This window comes from Pectinophora gossypiella, chromosome 23, assembly GCF_024362695.1.
Source record: "Pectinophora gossypiella chromosome 23, ilPecGoss1.1, whole genome shotgun sequence".
Lineage (NCBI taxonomy): Eukaryota > Metazoa > Arthropoda > Insecta > Lepidoptera > Gelechiidae > Pectinophora > Pectinophora gossypiella.
The window spans coordinates 5,703,384-5,722,037 of NC_065426.1; the positions used below are offsets into that span (position 1 = coordinate 5,703,384).

The 18,654-nt window shown below is 41.2% G+C and overlaps 2 protein-coding genes across 2 annotated transcripts in view; both read left to right on the top strand.

Moving 5' to 3' along the window:
- The first annotated feature begins 367 nt into the window (after positions 1-367).
- Positions 368-18,654, top strand: part of LOC126377626 (uncharacterized) — a 154,881-nt gene continuing 136,594 nt past the window's right edge. Inside the window, exon 1 of the mRNA XM_050025471.1 lies at positions 368-686. The gene's annotated coding sequence lies outside the window, so the exon portion shown is untranslated. The remainder of the gene's footprint in view (positions 687-18,654) is intronic.
- LOC126377588 (uncharacterized) overlaps positions 12,974-18,654 on the top strand; it is a 448,572-nt gene continuing 442,891 nt past the window's right edge. Inside the window, exon 1 of the mRNA XM_050025400.1 lies at positions 12,974-12,991. The gene's annotated coding sequence lies outside the window, so the exon portion shown is untranslated. The remainder of the gene's footprint in view (positions 12,992-18,654) is intronic.

Genomic DNA, 18,654 nt, shown 5'->3' on the forward strand with positions numbered 1-18,654 from the left:
GGACTGCAGACCAACCCGTTTTTCCATACAAGGCACTCAACGACAAGTCGCTTCCCAACGCACAGCTCACATAATATTGTTAGCCGCCCGATAGCTTTTTATGCCGAATGCATTATTCGATACTCATTTAAAATTCTAACATGAGCTTATAAAGAAAGCTCGCCATTTTAAATCGCTCCCCTGCTGTCGCCGGTCGCGTCGCACAATATAATATCTTTCGCGTTATTAAAAACTCTGAGAGAGATCTGAGGTTTTATTGCCTAAATATATTACGCAAATTCGGTTTTGGGAGCTGCCCAGCCGGTCTGCATCGCGCCCACGCGCCAAAAATCGCGGGGGCGATCATACTCAGAGGCTTCGACGCGTGCTCAAACGTGCGCGCGCAGCCTGTAACACACACGCCTCGATTAAACACCTTTTAAAAAGTTTTTATTTATTGTAAAAAAGAAACAAAAAAGAACTACAATTCTCCGGGTAGAATATTTGGCCAGTGACAGTGTTTAAAAGTATACATTCGAATTTTCGAATAGCTGAATCTTAGTAGTGCTTGCAAATAGGATATCGATGGTCAAAGTTTATGAATGGAGTGTGTTAGGAAGTGACGTCATGCATAGTGTTGTGACTGTGTCAGACTTGGTCCGGTGGGCGGGGATTTGATGACAATGCGCGATCATTAGAGCAGAAAGGTGAGTGTAATCACTATAACATTACCGACACAAAACAACTTCAAAACATCATTAGTTGTTTTTCATTCACTGAAATAAATTAAGGGAATTGTTAGTTGTGTATTCCGTTTGTTTATGGTAATTTGTAGGCAAGTTTGAAACAGATGGTCAATTAAGTAATGTATGCCGGTGATTTGTTAAATAGGTATAGCTACCTATAGAATTGTAGATAACGATTTTAATAACCTCTGGATGTATTTTATAACTATAAGTTAAGTAGATTGTCCTAATCTGTATAAAGTTTTGTCAACTGTCTTATCCAGTAGAAATGCTATGCTTAAGTGTCAATTTTGGTTGCTGTGCGGACTGGAACATTAGTTAAATACTAGATTTATAAGTAAATAAATACGTACTTTGGTACATATCGCATCTTTCACATTTAGCAATAAAATTGGAATTAAAACTCACTATTCTACCGATTAAATAACGTAATTTAAGTACTTATATAAATAAAATAATCTTGTAAATATCACGAAAGAAGTTCATTAGAGCGTTTCTTTAGCGTCATAGTTATAAGGTATAACAATTTTTACAGGTTTCCTTTTACTATGAATCTGACACTTCTCTAGGCACGTACAATACCTGGGTTGTCAGCATTCTATGATAATAATAATAACATTTATTTCCACAGAAAGCCATTTTACAACAATTTTGAAGTTACAAAAAAAGTAAGGAGCAAGTTACAAAATAATGTGTTACAAAGTAATGTGCTTCTATGCTGTTCTGGGAGCATATAAAAAACATAGAACACGTTCAGCTGCTTCTCTTCCCGGGCATGTCGTAAAAACCGACAGAGGGATTGTGTCCTCTAACATGATGGACTAATGTTATGGGCGATAGGCTGATCCCTTATCACCATAAGGTTCATCATATCCATCTTTGGAATTCGTATCAACAGTGGCTGCAAGTTTTCTTTGATTACTTGTGGCTCTGCCCACCCCATTAGGGATTACGGGCGTGAGTTTATGTATGTATGTATGTGTACAAAATAATAATTTCAGCTGATGCCTAAAATACAATCAAAAGCCTGTGTTATAGCACACCACGGACACTTCATACAAACAACCTCGTTTTACACAGACACTACACATTGACAATATCGTACATGCGCATCTGTGTGTGACGGACACCATACGGTTCAAGTCTAAACTATGTTCGAGGGGGGTGAGGTAAACCTACCTCAGACGCTGGTGGGGAGCGGAGAGTTGTCGTTCTATATGTAGTATTATTCCTTATTCTATGGCTATAGGCATCAGCTACCATCTTAATGTTACAATCATTTATGAATATATTAGATTTTGGACACAAATTCGTGAAACAAGCTTAGCTTGAATTTATTATTTTGCAACTTTTGTATTTAAAATTAAAATCACGTGTTTTTGACGTGAGCGTCAAGCCCCAAACAGTGGGTCACCGCTCTATTTATACTGACGGAAATCTAATTTAGATCGCGCAGATTAGATGCATCACGTTGTGTTGTGTGTGATCAAAAACCATGGGGATTTATGAAAATGGCGCCCGATACGATGTTATAGCGGTGACGCTTAATCTATGCTTGTGCGCAGCGCGTGGGAGCAAATTGTAGGTTGAATGTTGTGACATTTTGAAATCGTGCGCTTAGAATTGTACTTATTACAAAAAGAATAATAATAAAAACCGTCTGCTGACTGTATTATGGATCGAAACTGTAAAACCTTACCTGTTTTGCTTAGTAAAGATTGTTTGATAAGGGATCCGTCTTCCCGTTTGTGATAGCTACATAAATTCACGCCCGTACACCCTAATGGGATGGGCAGAGCCACAAGTAAACAAATACCACTTGCAACTGCTGTTGATATGAAGGTGGATATGATGAATTTTATATGATGATCTTTCTTTCTCTATCTTATATGATGATCTCTCTCTTCTATTATAATCTCAGCCTTTCGTCTATTATATTAGAAAGGACACAATTCCTCTGTCGGATTTTACGACACGCTCGGGAAGACAAGCATACATAAATTGCCTATATCGTCCTATTAATCGACCGGAGGGAGACCCCGGGGGGGAGGGAGGGGGGGTTAGGATATGAAGCACATTCTACCAAGTAGCTCCACTGCAGGTTGATGGTAGTCTTTTGAGTACTAGCCCAAACCGTCCCTAGTTACCAGCACCAACGGCTTAACGTGCCTATTTCGGACAAACAAGTAACTTTCGGCAATATCCCCAATGAGAATCGAACCCGGTGCCGATATATCACTTTGAGATCCCTAGTTTGATTATGTTACTTATCCCGACCTCTTCCGGCTCATTAGTAACCCTGACACCAGGTTTGATAAGGTCGATCATTGACCTCATAATCCACTGGAGAGATGAAGATCGAACCCGGATCTGCAGATCGTGACCCAAGCGCTCTACCCACTAGACCATTGAGGCATTTATGATACAGAACTTAAGAAAATAATTGCATCGATAGAAAACCAGAGACGTACTTATATAAGTTTTTTTATCCGATTACAGAGAAAATAGCGTCTCTTGTAACTGTGCCTACCTACCTAATTACGCAAACGGTTTTTAATTACTACTCTTACTATGTTGGGTGTGGGTTGTGAGGTGGAATACCAACCTCCATCCGTGCTTTGGAAGGCACGTTAATCCGTTGGTCCCGGTTACTACTTACCGATGTAATTACGTAGTCGTTAGTCGTTACATGAGTCATGTTAGGGGCCTTTGGCGGCTCAATAGTAATCCTGACACCAGGGTCCATGAGGTTGGTAATCCACCTTACAACCTACACGATAGAGGAAGCCTAGTGTTCGAAATCCCTGAAACGTTTCTTGCATTTTATAATTATTTTTTTCGGTGAAAATGTTATTGGGTGATTGATGGCGTAATCCCGCTAATGGTTACCATCATTTTATGGTTTTATATTATCCGGGTGCAAAATCTCCTGTGGGTAAATAAATTAAAATGTTGCAGCAAAAACTAATAAAAAAAATTATATCATGAAGCACTCTCTGGGATTAACTCATGGGGGAATTTTGTTGGAGTCATGGTTCAACAGAACAAGCTATGCTAATTCCTATGAAAAGCCGCTATTGCTAGCTGTTTGATGACGTAAGTGTTACATGAGTGTTACCATTAAATTGGTATCTCTAACATTCCAAGGAATAAATTTTATTATTGAAAATTAAGCGAATTACTGATTAACGTACTTAATTATTGTCACTTGACACATACAGGGTGTTAGTGACATCGTAACGAATACTCAGGGAGATGATTCAGACCATGATTCTGAGTTAATATCAAGAGGAATTTTCCGTCGCAAAATTCATGATTTTTTATGCGGTAGGTAATAACTAGTATTCATTACTCTGTAACTTACACCCCATACAAGCACGCACAAGCGATTCAGACCTTGCGTCTGAGTTGATATCCACTGGAACTTCCTATCAGTTTTTTTTTAATTATTTTCAGTTCCATATTTTGCGACGGAAAATTCCACTTGATATCAACTCAGAATCATGGCCTGAATCATCCCTCAAAGTTTTCGTTACGATGTCACTCTTCTTCTATCGTGTGGGTTTTGAGGCGAATTACTAACCTCATCAACGATGTCACTAACACCCTGTATTATTTAAGTTTGTGTTTTCTTTTTCTTTATTATATACCTACTATTAATATTCAGTTAATCGTCTTTAATTGCGCTCGCTAACAGGCCCTTTGACATATATTATTACGTATGTATTTTAGCGCAATTATTGAGCTAAATACTGTTACTATGGAAATTATTATTATTACAAAGAGCTCCTCTGCTACTTGCCTTGGATAAACCGATAATCGATATATGGCTTAATACATAAGTTACGTACGGTCACGAGCATTAATATACACACTTTGGTACCTTGTCACATTAACTTTTTTGACAAATTGAACTGGAAGTCTCACTAAATGTCAAATATGTTAGTGCGACAGAGTCCTAAAGTGGGTACATTATATTGCTCATGACTGTACAATACAGCCTACCCCTAACCGCAATAACCATCACGTTGAATACGTTATTGAAATACCAGCGGCTACGTACAGAACAATCTCCATCGCAACTTACCGCTCACAGCTGAACGATCCTCGCCAAATGTGCCTGAAAGTTGCTTTGGATAGTCCATAATTTTACTCTAAACCTCATAACGTCGCCTAATTGTAAAAACCTCGTAAACGCCTCTTTAAAAATACACATTCCGGGGTGATTTCGATTACAACACTCCGCAGTAAATACTTAGTCATCATCATCATCATCAGCCGTATGACGCCCACTGCTGGGCATAGGCCTCCCCCAAGGATCTCCACGACGATCGGTCCTGCGCTGCCCGCATCCAGCGGTTTCCCGCGACCTTCACCAGATCGTCGGTTCAAATACTTAGTACGCCGAATAAATACTTTTTCTTTCTTTCTTTCAATAGACAATATTAGACACTTTAGTTTCAATCTAGGTAAAAAGGGGTTTCAATTTTTACCCGGACTAAAATTATTGCACTGTTGGCTCGACCATTGTAGACGGTGATACTTACCTATAACCTTCTAATAGTAAGTCGGTGATGTGTGGCTACTTAGTTCATTACGATGGATGTACCTCTGACAACTCCAATTGGGTTATAGTTGTGAGCTTTTTTTATATTATTAAGTTTAAATTAGATTATAATTTGGAGATAGAAACAGATAAAAATTTGCACCTGTAATGCTTATTCGAATAAGCAGAACCACAAGTGTACACTTATCTGCAATATCCCACTTTAGGACTCGGTCGCATTGACATATTTGACATTAGTGAGACTTACAGTGCAATTTGTCAAAAATAAATCATGTGACATGGTACCAAAATGTATGCATATTGATGCTCGTTTTTTTTTGACGTGACTTATTGTAGTAGATTTGCCGCAGATGGCATTAACTACTTGGCCGGACAAATGGGGAGCGCTGAAGGTTCTCACCCGGTACAACGTTTAAGACAGCAGGTCGGAGAGTGCCCAGTTGGGCTCGAACCTCGGCTCAGGGCGTCGTCTGAGAGGAAAAATATTTGAAAGAATTAATAAAAAAACTCTAGTGGGTCGATAGCGATAAGCGCTGCCCAATTAGCGCAATCAAAAAATATGCTGATGACCGATGATGCTCGTGACCGTAAATAGAAGATACGTAAACAAATAAGCAGCGGGACCTGCCTAAGTGACACTCAACGGTCCAACTTACGAAGTTTCTCACATGGGTCCAATTTAAGTTACCTTATCACTTGTCTAAAGATATGTTACAAGGTAAGTTATTACGCAACTATCTCGGATATTTGCCGTAATTGAGACGGTTGAATACTTCGCTTAGTTGTCTGAAGATTTGCCGATGGTATGATGAGTTAGAATATATTAGGTACTTTACGAGTGGTTTTATTGTTGGCTTGAGCAGTAGGCAACAATAGGTAGGTAGGTTCATCAGTATCCAAGTTGTATAATTATAATTGTTGCTTTGCCCAGGCGGGCAAAGATAACAGCGTGGTACAGTATGCTCCGTACGCCTTTCGGCTGGTTGAAGGGAGGCCTGTGGTCAGCAGTGGGTCAAAAAGCCTAATACATAGGCTATGCTAATACATAACGACCTCCGTGGTTCAGGGGTTGAGCGTTGGGCTCACGATCCGGAGGTACCGGGTTCGATTCCCGGTGGGGACACAACACAAAAATTACTTTGTAGATTGGTTAGGACATTATTGGCTGATCACCTGATTAATAATAATAATAAAAAGTTTATTCAGGTAAAATCGGTCCGAAAGCAAGATGATCCGTGCTCCGGAAGGCACGTTAAGCCGTTGGTCCCGGTTACTACTTACTGATGTAATTAAGTAGTCGTTACATGAGCCATGTCAGGGGCTTTTGGCGGCTCAATAGTAACCCTGACACCAGGGTTGATGAGGTTGGTACTCCTCACAACCCACACGATAAAAGAAGAAGTATGTGTGTGGCATCCTTTAATAATCAATTATTCTTATTCTTAAAACGCTCCTATACCTTCCTCTTGACCTACTTATCTATAACAAAACACTGTTTTTACGCTTCACCTGTTTAATCCTAATATAATTATGTAGAACCAGGTACGGCGGGCGAATGAAGTTTCATTACACCATTCTAATAATTAAGTGCATGATTATCCACAAAAGCTTTTAAGCTTGTGCCATTATTCTGAAGCGTCACATATGCACGTGCCTACAGACTGCAAAAACAACAGCATAACATTTCTTATTTGTTTAGGAAAACTGTAAAGGTAATGACCCCGATTCCTGCAGACACCTCCTAACTTTATTTTAAGTTATACCCGTCAGGAAAGGGACAGAGAAAGACAACTGTTAAATTTAAAATGAGTGAATAACCCGGGCGAATTATATAGGCATTTCGCTGATATGCAACCCGTTTCACGTGTGCTGTCAACTTAATTCTGTCGGGTTATTAGCAATAAAAAATTTTGAGAGGGCTTTTTAAATTTCTGCCTAAAATTGACATGTGTTCCATAAATTTTAGGCCTGTCGATTAGCAACAAATGGTATTAACTACTTGGCCTGACAAATGGGTAGCGCTGAGGGCTCTCACCTGGGAAGACAAGCAGCTAAAAGTATTATACATTGTTTTAAGTTTACGCGGTTATTATCATAATTAAAACACATAATAACGGGTTCTTACCGCGTTTCAATGGGGATATGAGACTCCCGTCATCCCGTGATCATGGCACTTGCAACAGTGTCCAAATATCGGGAGTCTCATATCCCCATTTAAACGCGGTAAGAACCCGTTATTATGTGTTTTAATTAAGTAGCTAAAAGTATTGTTTTTGTTCACTCTTAGTCTAGCATGTAAAAAATGACCGTTGAAATTCTTTGGCTTTTTCTTTGCGAACCGTGCAAGTGCACGGTAGTGCAGGTCAAGCGTTTGCGAAAATATTGTGTAATGTAAACTTTACGATTGAAGCTGGAGTTAAAGACGCTATACAGGGTGTTAATGACATCGCAAAGAAAACATCGAGGAATGATTCAGACCATGATTCTCAGTTGATATCAATATCATTTTCCGTCGCAAAAGTAACAGAACAGAAAATAATTTAATAAAATACTAAAATTTTCATGACTTTTTCGATAGGAAATTCCACATCGACTCAGAATCATGGCCTGAATCAAACCCTTCAGTATTCGTCGTCGTCCAGTAAATTCCACTTGATATTAACTCAAAATAATCAGATGAATCACCTCTCTCAGTACTTATTTGTTACGATGTCACTAACACCCATACGTACTTGTGTGCGTGTGTGCGCGATACTTGACACATGTGTCTATGCGTTCGTCTTCCCGTTTTTATTGTGTTTCCCAGTAAAAATGATGAAGGCAGCCATGCAACCGTCACTAAATGAAGTGCTGAAGAAGTTAACGTCGCTCACTACCAAGATCGACTCGCTGACATCGTGCATTCAAGCTCAAAATAAGAAAATTGAGGACCAACAGAGGCTCATAGAGGACCAGAAGAGGGTAGTTAGAGAGCTTCTTCACAAAATTGACACTCTCAGTGTGCCTGTGTGCGTATCTTCCGAAAAAGCATCGAGCGAGAAGAAGCTAACGCCGGCCAATGTGAGTAGGAAGAGCACCGCAGCTACTCCGACGACGATGACAACCACTTCGGGGACTACCGAACGCGCTAAACGAGCTGCGCTCCGCGCTACTAAACAACCGCCGACTCAACCTCCGAAAGCAGCCGCAGGACAGAAGAGGACGACTACAGTCGTAGAAACTCCGTCGAATATCGCTGATACACCGGTGGTAACACCGACGACGATTCACGACGTCGGGCCACGAAATCCACAAACTATTGACGACACTACGATCGCAGAAAGCGGACACGTAGCGACTCCCCGCAGCGACTGGAGTGTTGTTCGACACAAGCGACGCAAAAGCAAGCCTCCTGTGATTGTCGGAACAGGAGGCGAGGATAGTGATCTAAAAACAGTCGAGCGCTTAAAATATATTCAAGCCTGGTCATTTAAACCCGACACCACTGTAAAGCAAATATTGTCCTTCCTGAATAAAGTGGAGCGATCCGAAGACTACGTGGTTGAAAAACGAAATATAAATACTGACAGACATGCAGCGTTTGTTATTGGCTTGCCGGAAAGCCTACATGCGCGACTGATGTCGCCGACTTTGTGGCCACCCGGCGTTCGAATCAGCAACTGGTTTCTCGTCCGTCCCCGCGAGCAGCGGGGGACCGCAGCCGCCGCGCCGCCAGCAGTCGCCGCACTCGGAACCGGCTCCCAGTAAGCAAGCGCACGCGCATACGTCCACTTCGGTTATTACGAATGACGCACCACCATCACGTAAAATTGTTATTTGTTTACAGAACGTTCAATCTCTTAATAATAAGACTGATAGGTTGGAAGTGCTATTAAGAACGGATCTAAAGTGTGACGTTCTAGCTATTACTGAGCATTGGCTTACCAAAGACAAACTTATGTGTATAAACTTGGAAGAATACGTATTAGTATCTTGCTACTGTCGTCTAGGAACGACACACGGTGGATCATGTTTGTTTGTAAAAAACAATTTAAAGGCTGTTGAAGTGACCGAATTACAACAGTTATCTGTTGAGTTATATTGTGAGGTATCTGCAATAGAATTAATCGATTTTAATGTAATAATTGTATGTATTTATAGGACGAATCTAGTTGATGCTTATGACTTCTTGACCCACCTAGAACGTGTGCTTGAGAAGATTGACGAACTTGACAGGGAATGCATTATAGTGGGTGACACAAACATTGACAACTTAGGTTATTCACGATACGACAGGGAACAAACAAAAACGCTATGTGAAATCCTGTCTACCTATAGTTTTAGATGCCATGTAGACTTTCCTACTAGAATAACTACCCACTCTGCCACAAGTCTTGATCATGTGTACACCAACCGTACTGGAAGTATGTTGTGTGAACCAGTGACCACAGACATAGGCGACCATTTAGCGGTGCGCAGTGAAGTAGTGTTCGACCGGCGCGCGCCCCGCCCGTTGATGAGGATTGCCCGCACATTCTCTGCTACTAACCGTCGTAACTTTGTGCTATCTCTAGATAGCATCGACTGGACAGAGATGCTGACTCGCTATGGAGGTACTGCCGCCGAGATGGCGATGTCCATAACTAATGTAGTTCGTAATAATATTGACATTTGCTTTCCACTCAAAAAAATTAATAATTCTAAAAGTAATTCATGGATTTCTGATGACATTTTCACAACTAAATCATTATTATTTGACATTATAAAATTAGGTAATCAATTTCCACAACTTGACATTATTAAAGATTTAATTAATTTAACTAATAAAACATACAAAGAATTAATAAGACGCAGCAAATATAATTATTATAATAAATTAATGATAAACAGTCCAAATGTTGCCAAATCTATGTGGCAAATTATAAACAAAGAGAGAGGATTAAGTTCCAGTCCCAGGATCGAAGTTACCGACGTAGTAACTGACGCGAATGGAATAAAATTCTCATCTAAAGCAGCTGCAGCGAATGCAATAAATGCTAGGTTCACAGGAGCAGCGGCAGCGTGCGGCGCCCCGCGTGCTGACCTGTCACAGGTGAGCGCCGCGTTGCGCGCAGCACGCCCGCTGGCCGACCGCTGTCTGCGACTCCGAACGTTCAGTGCGCATGAGGTATATTGCATTATAACTGCTCGTATACCTCACAAGCCTACGAAAGACATCTATGACATATCAATGCAGCTAATAAATATTGCCGCTTATCCACTAGCGCCTGTGCTAGCGCGTTTATTTAATAGATGTCTCGAAGAAGGAGTGTACCCGCAGCATTTGAAAATAAGTAAGGTGTCACCTCTTTTCAAAGGAAAGGGAAAAAGAGAGGATATTGACGGATACAGACCGGTTTCCATCATACCGGCTGTGGCGAAAATATTTGAGAATGGGCTCTGCTCCCGGTTGGCGGATTATTTGCAGTCAACGAATGCGCTGTCCGATCGGCAACACGCGTACCGCGAAGGTCGCTCCACTACCACCCTGGCGCGGGAGCTCCTGCGCCGGGTGGCCGACGCCCGAGAGCGCAAGTTGCAGGTGGCAGTCCTGTGCTGCGACTTGTCGAAGGCCTTCGATGTGGCTGACCATGACGTACTCGCAATTAAACTGCAGCACTATGGGATAGTTGGACGGGCACATGCACTGCTAACCGACATTCTTCACGACCGGTCACAAGTAGTCGTGAGCGATGGAGGGAGAGTGAGGTCAGTACCACTAACCACGTCGATGGGTGTAGCGCAGGGGTCATCCGTCTCTAACATTCTGTTCTCGCTGCTCCTCAACGATCTTCCCGAGGCAGTCACAGCAGGGGAAATCCTCATGTATGCGGACGATGTTGCCGGTGTAATCTGCTCACCCACTATTAACGAGCTTGAGCAGAAACTGAATGAGGCGGCGACCCAGTTAGCCCAATACTTCCGTGGCAACGGGCTCGCGTTAAACCTAAAAAAGACACACTTTCTCCATTTTCATCTTGGTGGAAGATATCCGAGGGACTTGACGGTTTTTGTAGACAATACAAAAATAGAGCAGGTGCAAGCAACTACATTTTTGGGCTTTGAATTAGATCGCGGCTTAAAATGGGAAGCACATATCGAGAAGCTTTGCAAAAGGATAGGGAGCGCATGCTTCGCACTCCGAAGGCTAGCGAGAGTTGTGCCCAAAAATGTAGTCCGCTCAAGTTACTTTGCCACTGTGCATTCGCTCGTACAATACGGCGCAGAGCTGTGGGGACGCGCTGCTGACTGGGAGCGAGTCTTCCGCATGCAGAAGAGAGCCGTCAGGGCTATTGTACAGGTGCCAAAAGATACGTCCGCAAAGCCGCTATTTAGGTCTCTGGGTATCCTGACACTGCCGTCCATAGTCGTGCTGCAGGTAGCCACTTATGTGCGCTGTAACCTACACGAATACATAACGGCTAGGGAGGTGCATGGACGCAACCTGCGGAGTGGTGGTAGACTGGTAGGTGTTCGTCACAGACTCGCAAAGTCCGATCGGCTGACCCACGTCATGGGCCCGTCGGTGTACAATAAACTGCCGACACACGTCACTGACGCACCGTCTATACCTTGTTTTAAATCGCGACTCAAACGTTGGCTTCTTGAGCACACGTTCTACAGTTACGATGAATTTATTAATTTGTAATTTAGATAATTAGGTACTGGACAGTACAGTTCAAATATTGTGTAGGTACATTATTTGTATGAATGTATTGATGTAACAATTTTATTTTAATTTTTAATATTGTAATGTGACTAATTTTTATCTTGACATGTAATACGAATTATTACCAATAAATTATGAATATGAATATGAATATGGCTACCTGTATGTACTTGTATGGGGAGTAAGTGACATCGTAACAAATACTGAGAGGGTGATTCAGCTGATCATTTTGAGTTAATATCAAGTGGAATTTTCCATCGCAAAAGTATAGAATCGAACATAATTAAATAAATATAAAAGAAAATCGTGAGTTTAGCGACGAGAACTAAGAATCATGGTCCGAATCATCCTCCTCAGTATTCGTTACGTTACGAAGAATGTGTTTTTGTCCGGTCAAGTAGTAAACGAAATCCGAGGCAAAAACTATAATAAGTAAAAAGAGAATGTGTGTTTTCATCTTCTTCTATCGTGTGGGTTGTGAGGTAGATTATCAACTTCATCAACTCTGGTGTCAGGGTTGAGCCGTCAAAGGCCTCTGACATCTAGCGGATAAAATAGAATTCAATTTCACACTGCTTAAACTTGAGGGCGAATTTACTATTGCCTAATAGCGGGACTGCTTAAAAGGAACTCTACACTACACCTTATTTTAATTTGGCCAAACATTTTAAATCTAGAACTTGGTTCATTTTCCGAGCCTTTCAGTAACGGTTATGTTAAACCAACAACGATACGTGTACCTATTAACTGTATCATAAACGGTAACTCTAGTTTATCTCACTTCCGGGGCGGGCGTCCAATCAACCGCACCGCGCTCCCAGGGGCGCGAAAATATTATAAGCTGTGCATCGACCACGTAACCAAATAGACACTAATCATCATCTCCCTAGCATTATCCCGTTTTTCACGGAGTCCGCTTACCTAATCTGAAGATTTGGCAGGTCCGGTTTTTACAGAAGCGACTGCCTGTCTGACCTTCCAACCCGCGAAGGGAAAACCAGCCCAATACAGGTTAGGTCACATTACCTCCGAAAATGCATTTCTCAGGTATGCGGGTTTCCTCACGATGTTTTCCTTTATCGTTGAGCACGTAATAATCATTTATTATCCAGACAGCCTCCGTGGTCTAGTGGTTAGAGCGTTAGGCTCACGATCTGGAGGTCCGGGTTCGATTCCCGACGGGGACATTGTCGAAATCACTTTGTGAGACTGTCCTTTGTTTGGTAAGGACTTTTTAGGCTTGAATCACCTGATTGTCCGAAAAAGTAAGATGATTCCGTGCTTCGGAGGTAACGTTAAGCCGTTGGTCCCGGCTATTAGCCATAAAAATACCTCCACCAACCCGCAGTGGAGCAGCGTGGTGGAGTATGCTCCATACCCCGTCCGGTTGATTGAGGGGAGGCCTGCCAGCAGTGGGACGTATATAGGCAGTTTATGTATGTTATGTATCCAGACATGAATCGAAAACAAATTCGACAATCATTGGTTTAGGTTTAACCAAAGAGACTAATAATGGTGTTTATTCTGGCGGACACATACTTAATCTAATTTTAGTTTGACAGCTTGGTCCTTCAGTTACAATAAGTGCAAAGCAACAAAGAGATAGAAGTAGTTTTAGTTCTGTCAAATTCAATTAAAATTAAGTTGGCGGTTGCTCGAATCGGATCGAATGTGTGATTATTCGTATACTTAGAATTGATTTTGTTATATACCGGGTAAGGGAAGTGTACTGATTGGCTCACTAAAGATCGAAAGGTAATATCTGACTTATTTGTCAGATTGTGTTGACTAACAGAATTTGTTCATCTGTTTTTAATAGTCTAGAGGCTGTGTCGTCGATGTGAATGTGCCATCGAGAGGCGCTATTGTTCTGAAGATAGGGGCGCAACAAAAGCTGCATCGAAAGCCTTTGTTTATAAGCTAGGCAAGGAATAAGTCAACAAGAGTGCAATGACGCGGCCAAATTGTGGCCAAAAATGTGCATGCAAAACTAAGGGTATTTTACAGGCTTACGTTTATGGTTTAGTCGTGAAAGTGCGTCGCGAGTATAAGTGACTTTGAATTTGGAAGGATAATTTATAATAAATAAATAATTAACATTTTGTGTGTTTTTAGTGTAAAGAAAATGTAGCGACGAGAATTGAGAAAGGGATGCCGATGGTTCGGACATGTCGAGAGAATGAATGAAAGGAGACTTACGAAAAAGATTTATGATACGGGTGTAAGTGGGTTAAAAGAAGAAGGCCTAGGTGTACATACTGCGATCAGATCCAGGATGTTTTAAAGAAGAGTCAGGACAAGAGTACCTACTCTAAACCGGCGTGCATGAAGTCATTGATGAGAGTGAAAGAAGTGAAAGTATGTTTCAGGATAGTAGTAGCGGAATTCCGTGGTCTCTGCGAACCCAATGGGAAGTAGGCGTGAGTTTCTGTAACATTTTGTAATAAGCATGAAAACATTTTGACGACTTACGCCCGTCATTTTCTAATCCGTCGAAAAGAAAAGTGACGGTTTGATTTTTAAAATGAATGGGTGCAACCCATTTGACGTGTTTTGTCTACTTAATTATGTTGGGTTAATGGCCAATATAAAATTTTGCGAGGCGTTTTTAAATTTCTGCATAAAATTTACATGTATTCCATGAATTTACCATACTTTTCCTTTTCGGTGTCCGTCAGAATCGCCGGTCACTCGTATTTTGTCGGCGTATTTTAAGATGAAATGGTGCTCAATAGTGACCACTGATGCCAGTGACGTCAGGACCGCAGGTCACTTTTAAATGTTACTGCTAAAATACGTTGGAAGCAATTCTCTAGTGTTGGGCACAATTTCAACTTAAAATACGCCGACAAAATACGACTGACCGACGATTTTGACGGACACAGACAGGTATACATACATATACAGCCTAGACACGTCCCACTACTGGGCCTGTGCCTCCCCTCAATCAACTGGAGGGGGTATGGAGCATACTCCATCACGCTGCTTCACTGCGGGTTGGCTGAGGTGTTTGGGCTAGTAGCCCAGTAGGGCTGGGGTGATCGCTGTCTTACGCATGCACGCGAGCACGCACGCACGCACGCACGCACGCACGCACGCACACACACACACACACACACATGCATACTGATGCATCGATCTACGGCGCATCTTCTGTTCTTTGCTAAAACTGTTTACATTTATAATTGTATGTGGAAGTTTTTAATGGCCTTCCATTTTATATACTTTAGTTTTTGTAATACTATTAAGACGCTGTAAATTTCACAAATAAATAAAATAAAAATAAATAAAATTAGGTGATGTGTACTGGAATCAGCACCCTTGTAACAATTAGTCTAGTTAACGACAGATTGATCACCGTCCTCGCTGCTAATTAGATGCGGTGTATCGAATTGTTATCCTCATTAGCCTATTGTGTAGTCAAGGTTTACACCTACTGGTTACTTAGACTTGTATGTTAAAGTTATTGGGTATTCTTATCTATGTAGTTTAGCCGTAAAACACCTCTAACAACCCGCAGTGGAGCAGCGTGTTGAAGTATGCTCCATACACTTTCCGCGTCGTATGTAGGCTGATGTTATTTACGTTTACCTAAGCCAGACTACGTGTATGTTAGTTTTAATTTAATTCCTTAGATTGAATTACAGACAGACTCAGACAGAGTCATTGTGGTCGTGTGGTACATCGGCTTGTTTCTCAAACGGGGAGCGTCAGTTCAAACCCCGGTACCGAGCTTGCACCAATGAGTTTTTAATTTACCTTAAGTGCAGTTTTCACTAGCACAGTTGGCTCAACCATTATAGACGGCGATACGGCTCACCACCTATCACGTTGGTATAAAAGAAAGCTCGGTGAGGTATGGCTATTTAGTTAATTTCAATTGGTGAGTCAAAACGTCCCCTCTATCCCCTCTATCTATCGTCTCCAAACATACCTGATTCGAAGCGTCTTAGTTGATATTTTTATTCCATGGCGACTTTCTCGAAATACGCGGGGTTTAGCCGGAATTCGGATCTTAAACTAGGTACTAGGATTTTGCGTACCGCCTGGTACATTGTTCAATCAATTTCGACAATTTCGACAAACCTTTTTTTTTTAATTTTATTTCTAAACCCCATTTAATTTGATGTTAGGATTGGTAAACTTTTTAAAGATACTATTGGAATACAATTACATGTTGGAAGGGGGGGGGGGGGAGAGAGAGGGGGGGGGGGTCATACAGTTACGGTCGTGGTCTTTTATATTTTTAATTTCTTTATCTTGGAATACATAATATCTAAGTATTTTAGAACAAATTCCGGATCTCCCATTTATGACTTCTATATTTCCTAACCCGCCTTTCTCTTCACACACATTCACACAGCCATAACAATCCTATAAGTCGGTATGTTCTCCGTACATGATGGATAGCCACCCACGCTGCTCCAACCACAATTAGTATGTGTAAATTGGCCTGCTTATGTTCCAAGTTAGGTATTTAGGTTGAGCAATACACTACAACTTGTTATAAGATCGCTTTGAGAGCAGCAGTTTATTTACCGGTTTGTTTAAGTCCTATGCCTGGCCTGGTAAAGGACAGAATAGAAGTCTTCTTGAGTGACCTAATCAACCCTGGCAATAAGAAAGAAAAATCCGACGGAGGAATAGTGTTCTTTCTGACATGATGGACCTTTGTTATGGCGATAGGCTGATTCTTTGTCACCATAAGGTCCATCATATCCATCTCGAGATTTCTTATCAATAGTTATAAATTGTCTTTTGATTACTTGTGGCTCTGCTCACCCCTTTACGGATTACGGGCGTGTGTTTATGTAGGTAAATAAGTTAACGAAAAAGAAAAGAAAAGTTACAGTGTGCCATATTGCTTATTGTTCCCGGTATAGTGACGTGTAGCTCTGCCTACCTCGATAGGATTTACGACGATGACAAAACCGAATCGAAGACTTTATTGTAGAATGGCTTTAACTACTTGGCCGGACAAATGGCGAGCGCTGAGGGCTCTCGCACTGTATGCGCCACATGTGATCCATCAATGTAATGGTGAACATAAAAACAGAATAGTGGCAAATAATTCACAATAAAAAAAATAAAGTGGTATCAAGAAAAACTTGGTTGGTGAACGTCAGGACCGCCTATGTAGTATCAGAATCAGAATCATTTATTCAACGTACTTACTTAATTATCATGGATAAACTTGTTGAAGGTCAATGTAACATTTTTGAATTTACGTCAATTCGCAAGGTGTTATGGCTGAGGAGAAGAAATGACAAGAAACTGGAACAGTAACACATCTTTTAAATCAATGAGGGTATACATTACAAGTTATTTAATAACTAGAGGAACACATTTAATACTAGACATTTTTATAATTTAGGTAATCATTAATCTTATCAATCATCACCAGCCCATTAACGTCCCCACTGCTGGGGCACGGGCCTTCCCTATGGATAGATAGGGAGATCGGGCCTTAAACCACCACGCGGGCCCAGTGTGGATTGGTGGTTATTAACGACTGCTAATGCAGCCGGGACCAACGGCTTAGCGTGCCTTCCGAAGCACGGAGGAGCTCGAGATGAAAACTTTTTTTTGTGGTCACCCATCCTATGACCGGCCTTAATCTTATAATAATCTTTAATAAGCTTGTTTATATAAAGTAAGCTTCAAATGAGCTTTAAATTAATTTTCTGACATATCACATCTGCAGAAAGATTGTACCAATTTTGTGCCGAAATCTCGCTCTTGTCGGTGTAACATTCTCCATGCCACTTTTATAAGTAAAAATAGAGCAGTGGTTTCCTTCTTGCCTTCCACCCCGCTGTACTCTGTCTGACATGAATGGCATGGCGCCCAGAGTAGTCTAAATGAAATGAAATGATATGACATGCATTGTCTTAGTAGGCGGTTCTGATGTTCACTTATATACATTTGAGCATGTTGTTGTAAAACTAGCCACCGTATAACGCGCCAAATATTTGAACCAATAGAATTGCTTTGATTATCGCCTAGCCAATAGTGCTGGTGCATATATCATAAGGCGCGCGACATGCGTAAAGCACGCTCACGACGGCTGATGATATATTTTATCTATACTATATACAAAGTCCAGAAAAATACCTATAATTTATATAAGGTATCTAAGTACATTAGATATTTTCCTTCTAAAAAGGAACGCCTCAGGCTTATCAAATTAGTGTTGTGTGTAATTGTATATTCTGTTCATCCCAGCATGTTTACCCCAGTAATTTTCGTATTTTTATTACGATCCTGTTTTATGTTTCCCTTCTGGGTGAGGTTGTAGGTATTAATTTGGTTAATTGCGACGGTAAAATAGGAAAATACGAAATGAGGGCACGTCATGATTTGTCCAGTTTTACGATCGGCCCACGTTATTATATACTTACATCATATGCCCATGGTTAGGTATTCCATCGGCTTATTACCAATGCCTTCATTTTTAACGTGACAATTACTTATTTTCTCATTCCTCGGGTACATAATCGAGTGAAGGAAGTTTCGAGATAACTTCTTAGAATACGGATGTAAGTCGCTTCATATAAAAAGACGACTTTAGAGCTTGCCTTTTTCTAAATATGCACAATTTGAACCCAGTAAGTTCGTGTTGCCCAGGGACACTGGTGAAAACCTCAACGGTTGCAGAGGCGGAGATGGAAGCC